The 20,025-nt window shown below is 39.1% G+C and overlaps 1 protein-coding gene across 2 annotated transcripts in view; it reads right to left on the reverse strand.

The window, feature by feature from the left end:
• Dpp10 (Dipeptidyl peptidase 10) overlaps window positions 1-20,025 on the reverse strand; it is a 176,408-nt gene that overhangs the window by 87,363 nt on the left and 69,020 nt on the right. The gene's annotated exons all lie outside the window — the stretch shown is intronic.

The raw sequence follows: 20,025 nt of genomic DNA on the forward strand, positions 1-20,025 counted from the left end.
TATTTTAGCAGGTACCTAATTTTTCGCTAAACGCCTTCCTAAAGGCCCAAAATTTTGGGCCTTTTGGAAGGGGCTTAGCAAAAATTGACTTGATACAAAATATTTCTACCTTGAACCGTAGAATCAAAATGAGCAATAAAAAATGGGGATTAATATAATAAAAAATTGACTTGGGCCTGACTGAGCCCATATAGGGCCCCGGGCCCACAATGTGAGTACACTTCTGAATAGATATTTCAAAACCCTACAACTTTTATCAGAAACATTTTTTCAATATTTTGCGTTTTTAATGTTTAAAATTCAATTCAATTCAAAAGAAAATTGTTTTTCACTACAAAAACTTGCACCAATAGCAGGAAAGCAGCTAAGAGCAGCAGTTCTTTGTTGTTTTTATTAAATAATACTTGAATCTACAACATGCAATAGGTCTGGTCGCAGAACTCTACAGAACTCATAAACTTTTCTCTACGTTTCTTAAATTTTCCGTTGCAATTTTACGTTTATTTTCGTACAACTCATTTGTTTATTGATATCACATAAATTATTACTATAAATTTTGTAATACGTGATAATATTCTACTTACTTCCAGCTGTCGAATCCATTTTGTAGATTTGGAATTGCTTTATTTTTATAGTTTTGGCGTCTTCCTGAATATAACGTTTAAAACTCGGCTCCGAACACGACACTTCTTGTTCGAGCGAGCGTCACTTTTGAACTAATGTGTACGAGCAGATATAAGTGATAGGACGTTCTCTAGTCTAGAATCCGACCTTCGGACTATTACTCAAACAAACCCACCACTTTAAATCCTCGGAATTGAAACTTTATTTTTCGACTTTTGGCCAGTTTTTTGGGATTTGGCCCCACTGTGCGGCGCGAGGTAAAGCGCGGTACGTACGGGGCGAAGCCGGTACTTTCGGCGGTCTCGCGGACCGAATCTCGTGACAATGGCCGCGTTCAGCAGACACAACTGTTGAGTTCGTCTTATCAACACTCTACGTTGATTGGTTGGTTCTAAAAGTAAGAGCCAATCACGTTCGACTGCTACTGAGCGGCTTGGTCTGCTGAACACGACCAATAGGTATCGGCGCGGGCGGGGCCGGTTTTCCGGGCGTCGCGGATCGGAGCGCGGCAAAAATGGCGCGAAGCGCGGAAGCGGCGATGAGATCGCGCGGGCAGGATCGATCTAGCGCGAGTCCGACCACCGAGAAGCGCTTGGTGGAGGCAGAGTACGGGGCTCTACCCCCGAAGAAGGCTGCGAGCGGCTAGATCGAGGGAAAGGCGCGAGACCAACCACCGAGAAGCGCTCGGTAGAGTACGGCGGCTCTACCCCCGATGGAAGGCTGCAAGCGTCTGGAGACGGAGCGGTATCCGGCGAGAAGCGCTCGGTGGAGGCAGAGAAGCGCTCTGCCCCCGTTCGGATAACTCTGTGTGTAAGGAAGCTGGTCGTTTATCGAGACTCGCTCGGTGAAGACAGAGTATGCCAGAGGCTCTCTACCCTCGTTCTGACTAGCGGATGCGGGAGTTCAGGATCGGTGCGGTCGGTCGGAAAGTTGATCGGGAAATCGCAATTTGCGTTAACAAACGCTCTGTTTATATAGCCGTCGCGGCGGCGTTACGGAGTGGCGGGGCTAGCGACGGCAATCACGAGCGCCGGGACGGTGCGGCGGAACGGTCGGGGACTACGGCGTCCCGACGCCGCGATCGCGTTCGGCGGTCTTCGGTCGCTTTCGGCACCGCTCGGCGCGTTGAGGCGGTTGCCGCGGTAAGTCCGTTCGCGGACTTCCTAACATACAATAAAGTATTAAAAATACGGTGGGCACACCGTGCCCGTTCTTTGCCTTGTGGATGGTCGGCCGGGCGGTCTCGGCAAGATGTTAGGCCGGAACGATGCAGTTTCCGGGGGGTATCGTTACAAACTTATGGATAGATTCGAGTAGATGTTCATATATGATTATCTTTAACCTTATAAATATACTTTTACATGATCAGACATGATAATATACAAGCATATAATACGATATATAGCTATAGGTTATACTTACAGAGGTTAGGTTTTATGGAATTTATAATCATATATTTTCATATATAGCCATATAATATTGTTCAAGATTATATTTTTATTTCTTATATAACCATATATAATTATATATCTACTAATATGGACAAATAAGAGGTATTTTTCCCGGGTATATAATCATATATGCTCATATATGGCTATGTATAATTATATACTCTCATATATAGCCATATAATATTGTTTAAGATTATATTTTCCATTTCTTACTCTCTAAAAGAGAATCAGTGTATTTTTACTGGGAAACAGTAAATAGTCATTGATTGAAGCAGTTATAAGTATACCACTGAGAATCAGTGACATTTCACTGAAAGAATTAGTTATTAATATTGACTGTTTTAATCAGTAATATTGGACTACTAGAAACAGTGACTTGGAGCAGCAAAATCAGTAATGTCAGCTGATTAAATCAGTTATATTGACTGTTTTACTCAGTAATATTGGACTACTGGAAACAGTGACTTTGAACAGCAAAATCAGTAATGCAAGCTGATTAAATCAGTAAATGTCCCAGCAAACAGTAACAAAGAGTAATAACCTTAATACATGTTATAATTTTCTATTCAACAATGTAACTGTTACAATATGTTTTGTAGTTTACAATTATATTGTTGAATAGGAAATTATAACATTGAGGTTATGTTACTGTTAGTTGGAATTTTCTAGATGTTATGTTGTACAAGGAAAAGGAAAAAGTGGTAGGGGTTGATATTAATACATTTTGATATTAAAACAATAAAATTCGTATATTTATTGATTTAATATAATTTATTTATTGTGGCGATTTTGTAAATGCAATTTTTAGACACCTTAAAATAATTTAAAAAATATGTATATATAATATAGTTTGTTTTATATAATCTTATTTCCAACGATTACCGAGATTAATAATCTTATTCTGTTTGATGTTCAGTTCTCTGGTTCAACCCAGTGAGAAACGATACATCGGATCGACGTTGATTCGATATCGATCCTATCAGATCTCATCGATGCGGTTCTGCAGGTTGTTGAATATCGATAGTTTCAAATATTTCGAGGTTATTTCGATGTTATGATAACTTTGCAAACAATCTGTTTTGGTAGCATGTAGCAATATAATATAATATTTTCTTTCAAGATTTTCAATGTTTTTCATGTTTGTCCATTATCAACGATTCGATATCGGTTCGATATCGATTCGACTTTGAGATGAAAAGAACTAAATTGTTTCCTGAATCGAAGAAAACTGAAAATTATTGTGTTTTAAATTATACATTAACCAAGTATGCGGTCTAATATATATATATTTATATATATATTTATATATAATTTATATAAATTTATATAAATTATATATACATATATATATATATATCATATAATGTCCATTTTAGAAAAGAATTATATACATTTATATATATGTTGTTATATGAAAAATTTGTTGCCAGGGATTACGTTTTTCAATGAGAAAAACGAGTTATGGTAACGATAAGTTACTTTTTTAAGTGAGAATAATGAGTTATTATTATATTATTAATTAATTATAAATTTATTTTAAAAATATTAAAAACATTTAAAATATATTAATATAACATATTCTTAAAATATATTGGGACAACTTCGCCGAATAATTAAGAATCATGCATGATGTACGCAATCAAATCGTTGTTGAAACGATGTCGAATCGATGTCGATTTGAACTCTTTGACATCAATTTGACATAGTTTCGACATCGATTCGATTACTATTTCCCACTAGTTAGAGACGGAGCACGCGCTCTGAATATGTTTCGAGTGCAATTTCATGTGAGAAGGCATTTTCATGTCGTGAGTATGGTTAATACACACATCAAGACTGTCATTATTCTATTATTCTGTCAATAGGCCTATTTGTAATGAGCCGGCACTGGTTTCTGACATTCACCCGACATTAAGAAAAAATTATATTCGTATATCCGATTTGAAATTTTATTACTTTTTTTAAACTAAATTTGTTTCTTAAGAATTTTTGAAAAATTATATATTTGTGCTGGTTATGACACATGTAGATTATATATAACACTTACATCAAATTAAGTAGTCTACCACGTAAGACGGTTGGCTCACGATCCAGAGGTCCCGAGTTCGAATCCCATTAAGGTAAGTGTGTTTTTCAAGTACGAGAAAATATTTATAATCATAGGTTGCATCTTAAGAAACAAATTTAGTTAAAAAGTAGTAATAAAATTTCAAAATAAATATAATTTTTTTTTATGTCGGGTGAATTTCCTCATTAGAGTTCAAATTGACATCGATTCTACATTGTTTCGACATTGATTCGATTGCTATATTTTTCATAAATATCAAATAATTCTTCAAACAAAAAGGTTGGAATCCCTCCGTTTGCAGACTCTATTATGACATCGAAAAACGTTATAAAAGCGCTCTAGTTATCATACGAAATATATCGATTTTTCAAAGATTTCGATATCGATGAATGTCAAAGCTGTGACCACCTGAATACCGAAATTGATGTGAAGATCGATTTTATATTGATATCGAGATATCGATATCTAATCGACGTCGATCCAATGTATCATTTCTCACTGGGTAATACGCCGTGGTTTATGCTGAAAATGAAAAGGGAGAAACAGTTTCTAGTTTATCGCGCTTTACTATGGGCCCGTTGGGCCACCGTCTCCGCCCCGTTGGCAAACTATAATCTAGCCCCGTTGGGCCTCTGTCTTTGCCCCGTTGGCAAACTATAACCTCGCCCCGTTAGGCCACCGTACTCGTCAGTACCCGCGGTAAATGAACTACGGCTCAAGAAGCTTCCGTACTTACTTTTAACCTCTCCTTTTTCGCAAGCACGCTTAGCTCAGTACCGCAGCTTCTCTCGTTCTTCGTAATGTACACTTAACACCGCTTCGTCCTTCGTCACGTATACTTTGCTCTCGTCTTCTGTTTCACACATCACAACCCTGTTCCGCTTCCTCGCACCATCAATCAGCATTACCAACAGATAACTGATTTTACAGTGACATCTTACTTTCACTGACCATAATCAGTGAGATATAAGATAAAGAAACAAAAAGTAAACGTTTCTACTGAAGTTCAGTGAAATACTCACTGATTCTCAGTGAAATCCTATTTTACTGTTTCAATTAGTGATATTTTCACTGATTCTACTTTAGAGAGTATATGATCATATATCTACTAATATAAACTAATATGAACTAATATGAACATATAAGACATTATAAGAGATATTTTTTATATGTCCTTATATAATCTTATATAATCATATATGACCATATAAGATCTTATCAGGTCAAAATTTATATATAAGCATATAAAATCGCTACTTATATGAGCATATAAGACATTACGAAAGATATTTTTTATATGTCCTTATACATATATGTATAATCTTATATAATAATATATAATCATATAAGCTCTTATCAGGCCAAAATTCATATATGAGCTGTCACGTCTTTTTACGCCCGAGGCACACGACCGATCAAAAGGGTAGGGAGAGAGGGGTGGTAGGCCTCTCCGACGGTTCTCTCACACTGTCCGATAATCTAACGCAAAAATGATTATTGGGCGCCAGACGCGTAAACTCGCGTCCACTAAGAATCACGAAAGTTCAACCAAAGTGACGCAAGACCTAATAGTCCGAGAGCCCACCGCAAAAATTTGGGTCCATCGCTTTTATGGATAAATTTACTTGCAAAAGGTAGTTTATAAGTCGTATTATCATAAACGATTGTCAGCCAAACTCGTACCCCCTGCGTTATGAGCAATAAAAATTTATTAACAATTGGATTTCTAAGCGATTTGGGTCCATCGCTTTTATGGACGAAACTTGTTTCATTCGAAAGGGCATCAAATTCCCTTTCAGAAAATACCCGGCTGATTTGCCCTGGCCCCTGCAAAACCCAGGCTGTTCGCGAAATCGCTGATTAATCCCGGCGATGGTAGCGGGGTGAGAAAGACGCGCGTGGAGGGTGTTAACAAATTATGCCTTTATTTTTTGTGTAACTCAGACCACAGTCTGAGCCGTCTTTAATGGAATATGTACAGTCTGACCTGAGAAACGATGAGCGGTGTATAATGAGAAGTCTTTTGATGCGCGAGGCAATTGTATAAATTGCCTCGCTCGTGGTGATTCGCCCGTGAGCCGTTGAGACACGTGGCGGTCGGCACTCGCGCACGTGTGAGCCTGAGTCGTCGTGTTGATGTACCAGAGCTGGCTGGGGTGAGCGGTCTCTTTACAGTTTACAGTCTCTTGGCAGCTTCAATCACTGCGAGCGGCACGGTATGCAGTTCTACGAACAGAACTCACAGAGCACACGTCGTACGTACGATCACAACGCGGACATGTTTCTCTCTGAGGCGAGGGAGAAGCTCGCGATGAGCGCGCCCGTGCTTGCGCAAGCTGCCGCGTCGATCCGGCCTGTCGATACCCGATCGATGCTGCCATCTGATGAGATGGCGCAACGCGAGCGTAATCTCGAACACAGGCTGATCATGATTTTTGACTCAACGCGCGAGTCAGATCGAGCGTGGCGTTTGAAATGCGCGCCGTAAACAAGGACAGAGCGTCACGCTTTTATTTATACTTTGGATACTATCTAATATTATAAATTTTTAAAGATCATAATTGTTGTTATTGTTATTATTTAACTTTTATGATATTATAATATTGTGTAGGGATTATGAATATTTTTGATTTTTTTATCATTCATATTATTATATTTTATATGTTAATTATATACTTTTATCATTTATCATAGTTAAAAATATCATATTTCCAGATAAAAAGTATGGAACTGTCAGAGAACGTAATGTAAATTGGAATTTTGTCGAATATTTCCAAGTTTTTTACATTTTTTTTATAATTAATTGAATTTTAACAAAATCATAGCAAATACTACACGGAAAAAAATAAACTGTAAAAAATAATAAAATTATCAATAAAAGATACTGTTTAGCACTGTAATTTAGTCATTTTACTGAATTTTTATTATAAATTGATGTATGAACATCTAATCTTACTGTTTGAATATATATTAATATTATTATACACTGTAAAAAGCATTGATGTGCATATCAAAAATTCATTTGACGTGTTAGTAGTATCTCATTTATTTCATTGAAAAATTACGAGTTTATCATTACCCGTGGCCGAGTTACATAATAAACTGTAAATAGTCATCAGATTTCTGACGATTTTTTACAGTTTATTTTTTTCCGTGTAGTATTTGCTATGATTTTGTTAAAATTCAATTAATTATAAAAAAAATGTAAAAAACTTGGAAATATTCGACAAAATTCCAATTTACATTACGTTCTCTGACAGTTCCATACTTTTTATCTGGAAATATGATATTTTTAACTATGATAAATGATAAAAGTATATAATTAACATATAAAATATAATAATATGAATGATAAAAAAATCAAAAATATTCATAATCCCTACACAATATTATAATATCATAAACGTTAAATAATAACAATAACAACAATTGTGATCTTTAAAAATTTATAATATTAGATAGTATCCAAAGTATAAATAAAAGCGTGACGCTCTGTCCTTGTTTACGGCGCGCATTTCAAACGCCACGCTCGATCTGACTCGCGCGTTGAGTCAAAAATCATGATCAGCCTGGGTTTTGCAGGGGCCAGGGCAAATCAGCCGGGTATTTTCTGAAAGGGAATTTGATGCCCTTTCGAATGAAACAAGTTTCGTCCATAAAAGCGATGGACCCAAATCGCTTAGAAATCCAATTGTTAATAAATTTTTATTGCTCATAACGCAGGGGGTACGAGTTTGGCTGACAATCGTTTATGATAATACGACTTATAAACTACCTTTTGCAAGTAAATTTATCCATAAAAGCGATGGACCAAAATTTTTGCGGTGGGCTCTCGCACTATAATCAATTCGGCGTGCGAGAGATCGGCCAGCTCGACCTAACGGTTATGGGCGGGGTTGATTAAGGGTAGCGCAAGATTCGGCGGGATGACGCATAAATCACACTCTCTCATTTTTAAACAAAACTAATAACAACGTTTATTCTGAGGTAGTTCTCAAATAAAACAATCAGTGCCAGTTTGGCTTCCATTACTACCGTAGAAATCACGCAAAGAAATGATGACGCGGGCGTCAAGAATCAAACACATAATAATAGTAACGCGGACGCCAGAAATAAAACAAACGCTAAGGATAACGCGGACGTCAGAAATGAACGGAAAATTACGTTATTTTACAGTAAACGCGCGGAATGCGCTGTTACCAAATAAGGACAATAGTAGAAAATTAAACTTACAAATAATATAGAGTATCGGTAAAAGACACAGCCGAATACGAAATAATCGGAGTAAACGCGAAATAATAGAGTCACTAGGAAGTAGGGTCGAACGTGAAATATCACGAAATGGTGGCGCGTCACGCTTGGAGCGCGTGAACGCCACGTCCAAAACCGCGCAGGAATTCTGTCGCCCAGTTACCTTAATCTAACGCAAATAATAAATCTAACGCAAGTAATAATCGCAGCGCAAGCAACGTCCCAACGCAATTACGACCGAACGCAACACACGCTATCGTCAGCGACGTTCTAACGCGAAGAAGGATGTGCCGAGGCATTCGGCAGGACACGGAATACGATAACTAACGCGAAAATACGGAGTTACCGCGAGAAATGACGGGCGCAATACTAAGGCGACGCAAATAACATACTAACGCAATTGATCCGTTGGCGCGAATGACATTCCATATTCTGACGCGAATATAGTTCGACGCGAGTAATATCTATATCTGAACGTAATTATCCCAACACGAGAAACGCTCGAAACGCGAATAATGACGCGAATAATAACCTAACGCGAGTAATAGTCAACGTGAATAATATCTGAATGCAATTAATCTAACGCGAGAGACAACCAAGTCAACGCGAGTCATACACTGAAAAAAAGGCTTGGTTATAATAATCCAGGCTTGGTTAATGTGACCAAGCTACCTAGTGAAATAGCTTCAACTAAACGTATATGAATGTGACGAAATAATTTGGTTAATGTTAACAAATAATTGTAGTAAAACCTGATATGATTTGGTTATTATTGGCAAAGATTGGTAATTATTACCAAGTAATGATAAATGTAACCAAACAGTTTGGTAAGTATAAACTGATAGTTTATTAGTAATTAACAAATGGATGCGTGCAACGCTCTCGGTTCCCTGAAGCGCCACCACTAACAAATGCCTGCGCTTCCGCACAGTAAAGAATAATCTTATTATTTAGTAATACTTACGAAATTTAGTAATACTTACTAAATTACCAAATTGCGTACTAAATAATTGAGTAACTGTCACCAAATCATTCAGATAACGCTTTTTCATACAATTTCGTACTAATCATCAAACTGTTTGTTATTTATCACTAAGCTATTTGATAATAAGTACTATATAATTTAATTGGCTCAACTAAACGTAAAATTGGCTCTTTCAAAATGTTTATAATTATTACAAAATGTTTTGTTATTAATATTATATTCGGTAATAATAATCAAATATTTTAAAAAGAACTATTACTAAATGTATCTCACAAGATTACCAAGAATTTTTCTTTCAGTGTATTCTAACGCGATTAATATCCTAACGTAATCAAGCTAACGCGAGAAACAACCAAACGCGAATAATATCCTACGCAATTCATGAGTCCATGCGAGTCATATTCTAACGCGATTAATGCCGTGCGTGGAATCTAATTCCCGACCGTACGAATTACGACGCACAACGAAACACGCGGTCGCGAACACGAAGGTCGCGAGAAATGGCGAATTCGCGAGATTGAAATCCGTTTCGGATACGTCTACCGCGATCTCCAGGGGTTTGCAAGTTCGGTCGCGATCCCATGGCCACGAGACCATTCCGGGACACCTCGCTTTCGCTGTCGATCGCCGAATTTACGCCTTGTCGGTGAATACGCTAATTACCGAAATTATTCCGGAGCGAGAGCGCGGCCCGGAGGGCGGTGTCGTGCCTTTACATAAGGAATATTACGCGAGGCAACCTCACCAATGATCTGTCTCCTCCCGAGGATACGTTGCCGCCAAAGGTCGGGCCGGGCGTCGTCGTCAGGCTCGATAAGGTCGGGCGTAATTCGCCGCTCTAGATTAAGAATGAAAAGGCCGAAAAGGTAAAGTCGCGTACTTCGCCGGAGGACGATCCGAGAGTGTCGCCGAAAATTCGCTCGATGGCGGAATCGATAGCGCGCCCCACCCCGGGCGTACGCGGTCCCTCGACGCTATAGCGCGGACCAATTAGGGGTGAGCTCGCAGGCTCTCGACGTATCCTTGCGCAGGGCCGTCAATCACGGCTCCCGCAGGGCGCTTAATGGTTCCTCGCTCGCGAAACAGCAACGTCACATTTTGTTACAACAATTTCGCTTGCTCGCGCGGCGATTTCGCCGGGATCTTTCCCGGCAGCGGACGGGACGCTAATGTCCCCGTGCTCCTCCGTCTCGGTCCGGGAATGGTGGCCATCCATTCCGGAGTCCGGTCTGCAGGTGAGGAGGGCAGGTGAAGCTCATTCTGCCCCGGCGTCCCGGGGCCCTGCTTCTACGGGTCCGCCCGCCGCTGTGTCACGCGCCGCGCGCGTGTCCTCCTGCGCTCCCTTGCGCTCGTCGGTCCGTTCGCCTTGCTTCGATCCGCTCTCGCGATCCACTTCTCGGCTCGATTCTCCTGGCTTACTCCCTTCGTACTCCCTCGCAGTCCCTCGAAGATCCGCGTCTCGTCTCGGTGAGGCGCCACGCATTATACAAATAAGAAAAATAAAAAGATCAGCACATGCAAACGCGCTTAATTATGCCCCTGGAGATCTCGCATCGACTCTTGGGACCGTCCTCGGGCGCGAAGCGAATAATTAATCACCGAAAACCCACGCCTTGTGACGGCGGCGGGGCGCTGCCACGATGCAGCGAAACTGCAACGTCACAGAGCATATAATATCGCTTTTTATATGAACATATGAGACATTATAAGAGATATTTTTTCCCGGGGTATGCGTATCTGTGTATTTGGATAATCACAACTAACATTCTCCTTAAGTATACGGAGACCCCAGTCGTAAGTATATAGAGGGTTTATATATACATATTAATTCTGTATATATTCAACTAAGGATCTTCACGATCTTCACGTAGGTGTATACCGTATATTCGACTTATAATATATCTGGACATCTGTATACGGAGTTCAATATAAAATATGGTTTGGGTTAAATATAAAATATTTGTTGTTTATACCGTCTCAGTATATATGTCGTAGGCAAATAGTTATTTTCGGAAAATAGCTTTTGACTAGGCAAATGCTATCTGCCTGGTCAAATGGCTTTCGCCCGTTTATTTGTGTTTAAATAGCATTTGCCTGAACGCTTTTTAGGAAAATGGAAATAAATTGTAATTAATTATTCAGAGTAGGACCTTTTCCGAATTTTGACATTTTTTGCGGCTCTCTTTGTAAAAATCTTTGTAAAAATATTTCCCAACAATTGGGTTGGATTAGCTTAGCCGTTTGGGTGTATTTCCGAATAACCCCTGCTCCCGATCGACCTAAAGTTTTACACATAAGTTGTTTTCGATGTGAGCAATAAAGTGCGCGTGGTCCAAACTTCGGAAAATTACCCCCCCCCCCCGGGGGCGGAACCTACTGCCTCCACGCATACACTTTCCACGCGAGACGAGGTACCACATAGATTAGTTTTTTATGCGTGGAAAGGGCTTTCCCCGCCTACATGTGTACTTACTTGAAATACATCAATGCATGTTTTGCTGAATACCATTTGCCTAACAGCGGTTCAGTCAAATAGCATTTGCCTAGGAAAATAGCATTTGACTAGGAAAATAGCAAAAATAAATGGGCGAAAGCTATTTGACCAGGCAGATAGCATTTGCCTAGTCAAAAGCTATTTTTCTAAAATAACCATTTGCCTATGACGTATATACGAATAATAACAAGTATGGAAACCAACATCATATTATTCTTTAGAAATTAGTGTATGCTGAATTTTGTATTAGTCATTATATTTGCAATGTAAGTTTTTGTGAATACTGTTGTGAGCGCACAACGTTATAATGATTAATTAGTGTACTTAGCAATAGCGAGTTGCCTCCTATAAGTAATCCGATCCCAGCGACTAAAGTCGAATCTGAAGTCCGCCGAAAAACCTGACGATTGCATCGGACGATCGATCTTCTGATGCAAACCGACATCGGAACCAGGAGCGTTCAACTCCAGGACGACCGAAAGGGCTGACAATGAGAAGTCGGACAACGCTAACTTGGGGGCCCCCGAGTTAACAACAGGATGTCGATTCCGACATTATAAATACCGCCGAATAGGAAGATCGGGCGGGCAGTCGCTAATACAACATCTAAGCATATACGTGCGTCACAATAACTGTCACATTAATAACCGTCACATTATTCGTCAAATTAGTAATCGTTATAATCGTTAAGCGACTTTTCAAGTATAACGCGAATATCGGGACTTAATCCTAAGTAACTGGGACAATTGTTAACTTGATCAAAAGAAATATATTTCAATTAATTTATTTAAAACAGTGCGACGAGTTAATTCTTTCTCCGACCCGGAATCCCCAAATCCTGTGGCGTTCCCGAGTCCACCTCACGGCAGCGGCACAACAATACCTACCAAAATTTTTCATATTTATTTATCACTTTAATTAGAAAATCTATTCTATGTAACAGCATTGAGTATTTCACAATACATATTTGCATTTTGTAAGTGTTATTTTTTAGTACAATCTATCTCGGCATTTCTTACAGTCATTTTTGTATGGCACAAGCATCAAATACCCTGAAACAAAGTGTTGCACTAGATGTGTCAAAATTATAACTCCTGGATTCATGTGTAGTCTGATTTTGGACTTTTGATTTTACCATGTGTTGTTGTTAGTAATTTTGCTTTAAATTTTTAATTGTATGTACACGAAATTGAATATGCGAATAAAAACACAATATGTAAGTCAGACAAGTGAGTATCCGGCCTTGCGTTGACTCCTACGTACAGAAGTTCTCCGATGCGTTCTTGATAATTCTTATTTGATTCCATCATGTTTGCTTGGCATCTGTTCTTGATGCTTCCTGGATCCATAGGTATGTGTGAGGTTTTTGCGTCTCTCATTCCGTTGCGGTTAATGATTTTATCTATGTAGGCTTCCTAATCAAGGTGAAAAATGTCTCGTTCGTCCTTCCATACTCGAAAACCAAGAAAACTTCTCGGTTCTCCAAGGCCTACAATATCAAACGTCCTTTTTAGCGTTTCCTCCGTTTCGTCAATGATCCTCTGAGTACTGCTTGCAATCAGAAAGTCATCCACGTAAACAATTAGATAAGTTGTTGTTGTCCGTGTAACCCTTTTAAACAGGCATTTGTCCGATTTGTTTTGTTGATACCCGTATTTATTCAAAACGCTCTTGAGTGTGTCGTATCATGTTTTCGCGGCCTGCTTTAGACCCAACTAACTTCTTCGCAGTCTGCATACTTTATCTTCTCCTCCTGGCTTTGTAAATCCCTCCGGTTGAACCATATATACGATTTCCTTCAGGTCGCCATTGAGAAACGCAGTTTTGGCGTCGAACTGCTTAACGATGAGTCCTCTTTTTGCTGCTAATGTGAAGAAGATACGTACTGTCGTCTGTCCAACCACCGGAGCGAAAACTTCGTCATAGTCCTTGCCATATTTCTGCGAGAAACCTTGAGCTACTAAGCGGGCCTTGTATCTACAAATATTTCCGTCAGTATCGGTTTTCATTTTAAAGACCCACTTACTTCCAACGGGTTTACGTCCCTCCGGCAGGTCGACCAGGTCCCAAGTATGGTTTGTCATCAGGGCCTGTATCTCCTCTTTCATGGCCGAACTCCATTTTTCTTTATCGGGGCCCGATAGCGCCTCTGCGACAGTCCTAGGCTCCATGATAAAGGTGCTGACCATGTTAGCATGATCGGAGATTCCGAACCTGTCAGGCGGCCTGCCTTTGTTTCTTCGCGATGATCTTCTTAGTTCCTCGTCCTCTCCATCTTGGTCTTCATCGTTGTCTTTGCCAGCATCTTCAAAACTTTCTTCGTCGCTGGTGATCACGATTGTCTTGTCGGTCCGTGATGCATTTTGCTCCTGCTCTTGCTCGAATGATACAGTCTTCTCGTCCGGATCCTGCTCAATCGAGCTTTTTTTTCGTGATTGATCAAGACTCGTTTCTACATCTGGTGTATTTCCAAAATTTTCCTCTCCAACGAAGGTCACATTCCTGCTGATTGTGATTTTTCCTGTCTGCTTGTCCAGAAGTCGATATGCTTTGGAGCCGTCCGCATATCCGACGAAAATTAATTTCTGCGCCTTTGGACTCAGTTTTCCTCGAAACATCTTGGGAACGTGCACGTATGCGGTACAGCCAAACACATGTAAATGTGTCATGTCCGGCAGCCTTCCTTCCCACAGTTCAAAGAGCGTCTTCTCCGTTGCCCTTGTCGGTAAGCGATTTTGTAAATAATTAGCCGTATTTATTGCTTCTCCCTAATACTTTTCACAGAGTGTTATTTGTTTTGTCAGCGAGACCTTAGGAAATGGCTTTCTCGCCATTTTTGCCTTAATACAGCATTCGCAAGCGCATCTGATTCCACAATCCTTTAACTTAATTTCTGTTGCCAGTTTCTTATCCACCAGCTGCTTCACCGCCACGGGGTCTCGATGTCCGAATTTCTTGTGCCACGTATGCTGACACTCGATGGTGTGGGCAGATTTTGCTGCAAGTGCACTTTCTACGAGATGCAAGTAATATAAGCCACCTTGCAAACTCCCTGTTGCAACTAATTTTCCTTCGCGAATTAAAGTTATTGCGAGTTATCCGTCGAACTGACAGCAGACTCCCTTTCAGCGTCGGCACGTACAGGACATCCGTCAACGTTACCGGTGTGTGCTGTCCTTCACGTCCCACGCATCGTAACACCACGGTTCCGATTCCTTCGGTTCGCGCCATTCTACCGTCCGCAAGCATAACGCTACCTTTCACGGCACTGAGTTTCGTAAATACGTCTCTATTTGTCGACATGTGCTTTGACGCACCAGAGTCAATTGTCCACTCAGTGTCTGTTTCCTTCGGCTTGCTCGCTCCAACCATGAAGCACATGTGCACCGAAACTTCCGTGTCCTCACTCTCGACGTCAACAACGTTTCCGGCACTCTCCTTGTTATTCTTCCAACGCTTGAAACGGGGACAATTTCTTTTAATATGCCCCGATTTTCGACAGAAATAATAAGTTACACTGCTACCAGTCGATACCTTCAAAGCACTTTTCTTGTCGACTTCTCCGATCTTGTTTATTTTTCGACGCTTGTATTCGTCGATTAGCTTTCCCTTTACGAGCGTCAGATCATCGGGACGGCTCTCAAAGGCCGTTACGAGCGTACCATATGAATCCGGCAGGCTTCCAAGAAGAATCGCAATTTGCAAACTTTCCACGAGTTTCTCACCTAAAGCCGCTAGTTTGTCGACAAGCAAGAGCGTCCCGTTAATATGCTCCTCCATATCTCCGTCTTCATCCAGCTTCCGATTAACGATGCTTTTCAGAAGGAATACTTTACTGGGAAGTGTTGATTTCTCGTGGTATGCCTTCAAAGTGTTCCATGCTTGCTTTGCAGTTGTCGCTTCCCTCACGTGTTGTAATTGACTGTCCTCCACTAGTAGACAAATTGTCGCGCGCGCCCGATTGTCCCTTTTTGTCCATATTGGAGTAATTTGCTCCGGCGGCGACTCTTACAACATCCCACAGATCTTTCTTTATTAGCAGTAGTTCAACTTTATATTTCCACAATTGGTAATTATCGTTATCAAGTTTTGCGATGGAAATGCGTGTCGTTTCCGCCATTGTCTATCACACTCGACCACGTTATCACTGAGCACGTTTTGAGCCTGGGCCCATAACCTGTTGAGAATCGAACTATAATTTTGAATGTAAATCGCAAATACCTCCGACAACAACACAACACACGTGACTGGTATGATTACAATAATTACTAGAAGAATAAATGCAAGAATATACAATATTCTGATTAGTACAAGTCCGGAAGCACGTTTTCAGATACACTTCTGACGAGAGAGTGAGACGAGCGTCGGCGTCGGCGGTTTACGCCGAGAGCGAATTCGTGTACACGCGTTTATCACGTGCATGATTCTCGAGTGTCTACTGTAAGATGTCACCATATACACGATTTGTATTTCAATATAGTGTTCAAGTAATATTCAACAAATATTATTGTGCACTAAATATTTTTAACAAAAAGCAAATAAAGATGCTTTTAGATATGTTAAATATAAGTAAGAAGGAATTGTCGGAGCCAGGAGGTCACCAGTAATTTGTTCGATCAATGAGGTCAAGCACTGTTGGATGTAATTACTACTTGGATAGGTGATTGCCCTCAGGAAATGGGTGTTTAAAAGATATACAGACATGTGTGTATCTTTTGTATATTCACTTTCTGTAGTATTTTAGCTTTAGTTCCGGTCTACCATAGGTGTTTTAAGCCCTAAAAAATTGATCAGTCATAGTCGAATGTGAGAAGGATACCTAATCAACTGTGATTAGAATTTTTTAGGGCTTGTGTTGGATTTGAATGAAACTCATTTCGAGAGCTACTCGAGTCGTTTTTACGAATCTAAAGTCGATATTTTCGAATTTAAAATGTCAGATCTAATGTAGCTGACAAAATGTAAATATGGAAACAACATATTTTAACCCTTTAACGGCCAACTTTTTTTGCAAGAGTTAAACACACTCGACTTATGGTGGATTCAAGTTAGCAGGTATCAAATATGTAAAAAAAAATTTTCATAATTTTCCTACCCTCTAAACTAGCCGTACATGGGAGAGTCACCCTTAAAACGTAAAAATGTTGTAATCTAATAAACAAATGTTTCGCTCGACAAAGTAACAACTAAATAAATTCAAACGGCCAATTTCGAGCAATTATCAGGTGTTAAAGAAAATTATTTAATACATTCAATATAGTATACAAATTCGTTAACGTTTCGCGCCTTACTTGGCCTTCCTCAGAACAATAAAAATTACAAAAACGCATATATATCTCGCATTATTCTAAGAGTACAACGAATCAACTCATTACGACGCCACAATTTGCATTAATCCGGTCTCACCAAAGCAATCGGACAGTTAGTCATATTGAAGTCAGAAGTGTCAATTATTCGTCAATCCACGCACTGAGTCGGTCGCTTCTCCCGCTGTATGTCCCTTATTCGTCCATGAAAACTCATATGGATGTAAATTCCTTGTCTCACAACCATCTTAGTGACAACTATGTTAAAATAGAATTCACATAAGACCGAAAAGAACTTTTGATTTAAAACGAGCTTAGCCACAAATGACTCACATAAGTAGTCGATGAAACAAAGAGCCGGGGTGGATTCATTACAACGTCTCGCAAAACGTGTGTTCATCGTGAGAGATAGCGGACGACTGAGACGATCCCATTGATTTGATTTTTTTACATATTAATAAGAGACTGAGGAAACTTCAGTCGATTGAGCATAACAATACGAGTGATGATTCCGAAAATGCAGGGAAAAAAAGTTTTATTGTTATTCCGTATTTGGGGCACACTTCCGAAATCATCGCTTCAGCAATCGATAAATCTGAAAATTCTGTGGGATATCGCATTCTTAACAATCTTAGTAGCATCATTAAGGTCCATAAGGATAAGAACGCCCATTTTTCTAATAATGACGTAGTTTATAAAATATGTTGTAAAAATTGTGATGCCTCTTATGTCGGTCAAACAAAAAGACAGCTGCAAACTAGACTAAAGGAACATAAAAACAATATAAGATTAGATGATTCAAAGCATTCTGTTGTTTCGGAACATTCTACTAAATTTAATCATTCGTTTGACTGGGATAATACGCGCATTCTGGAAGTTGAGCATAATTACAAAAAGAGATTAACCGCAGAAATGATACATATTAAAGAGCAGATTAATGGTATAAATTTAAATAAAGACACGGAACTGCTAAACGATGCTTATTTTGACATCTTGAATCGATTATCTTGAACGTTGGGTTAATAACAAAGATTTATGTTTTCGTGTCCTTGTAATGCGGGTATCGTCTCAGTCGTCCGCTATCTCTCACGATAAACACACGTTTTGCGAGACGTTGTAATGAATCCACCCCGGCTCTTTGTTTCATCGACTACTTATGTGAGTCATTTGTGGCTAAGCTCGTTTTAAATCAAAAGTTCTTTTCGGTCTTATGTGAATTCTATTTTAACATAGTTGTCACTAAGATGGTTGTGAGACAAGGAATTTACATCCATATGAGTTTTCATGGACGAATAAGGGACATACAGCGGGAGAAGCGACCGACTCAGTGCGTGGATTGACGAATAATTGACACTTCTGACTTCAATATGACTAACTGTCCGATTGCTTTGGTGAGACCGGATTAATGCAAATTGTGGCGTCGTAATGAGTTGATTCGTTGTACTCTTAGAATAATGCGAGATATATATGCGTTTTTGTAATTTTTATTGTTCTGAGGAAGGCCAAGTAAGGCGCGAAACGTTAACGAATTTGTATACTATATTGAATGTATTAAATAATTTTCTTTAACACCTGATAATTGCTCGAAATTGGCCGTTTGAATTTATTTAGTTGTAATCTAATTTCCTGTTACTTTATCTGGATCTAAATTGTAAAAAAAACATTCCAGAACATGCAGGTATATTGTAAAAAATATACAGACCATTACTACCCTTATAAACTATCCCCACATTGAAGAAAACATCCCCGTTTAGAACGTTACAAGTCGAAAATTTGGCTTAGGTACATTATTCTCAAATGAGAAAAAATTTTACTAAGACATGGAAACCATCCCCAAGCCATCCTGTTGAAGGTTAGCCACCCTCAAACCACCTTTGAAACAAATAATAGAATAACTATTCTAAACGCATAAAGGGTGTTTTTTGGCTTATTATCACTATCAGGGGTAATTTTTCTTGTAGCCCTTTTTTGTACATAATTTTGACTTTATTTCAAAACGTATACATGAACTAAAGGTAAACAAAAAAATTCTGCCTAAACTTTGTGTTTATTTTCTATTTTCTCGTAATTTTGGCACTTTTTGACAGGGTGTGTAGCTGAAGAGTTGCTATCCCTCAGGTTCAACATTTTTTTGTATTTAGAGCCTACTTTACTCTTTAAAATGAGACCTTAATGAAGTCGATGTGTTAATTTTTATGGAAGATATGATTTTTTAAAGTGGGACATACGTATCCCACTGGCCATTAAGGGGTTAAATCAGCGATCCTAAAAATCCCTGAAATATGAGTTTTATTTAAATTCAAAATTTTACATTTTGTCCGTCATATTAATCCGCCATTTCAAATTTTGAAATTTTGATTATAGATTCATGATCAGCGGTCTTAAAAATCTTTAGTAAGACGTAATTAGATGCTAATTATTCCTTAAAAGAAAGTCAGGCATGAAAGAGTTAAAAAGGCTATGTTCATCATCAATACCATTTTAACAATAATCGACACAAATTCCTTTTAAGGGCTGAAAGTCTTAACAAAATACTTAATTGTAATTGCAATAAAACTTCTTCAACACGTCACATATCGTAGTTATAATATGTCAAAGTACACTAGTCCAAAATACATTTTAGTCCATTTTTGCAACTTTAACCACAAATTCCTCAAAATTGTGACGTGATAGAGCAATTTGACAAACGAGATCGTATTCAGCATCCAAAACACTACCGAAAACGAGTTTCGTTCTTGTGCTCGAAAAAAAGTAATTTTTATTGAAAACGTCATGGGCTTATTTCTTAGTTATTAAGCGTTACATTGACCTATGTACTTAGCGTGTTATACTTTGAAAGGTGCTCT

The sequence above is a fragment of the Temnothorax nylanderi genome, unplaced genomic scaffold (assembly GCF_030848795.1).
Source record: "Temnothorax nylanderi isolate EJ_2023f unplaced genomic scaffold, tnyl_v1.0 TNYL_tig0267_pilon, whole genome shotgun sequence".
Classification (NCBI taxonomy): Eukaryota; Metazoa; Arthropoda; class Insecta; order Hymenoptera; family Formicidae; genus Temnothorax; species Temnothorax nylanderi.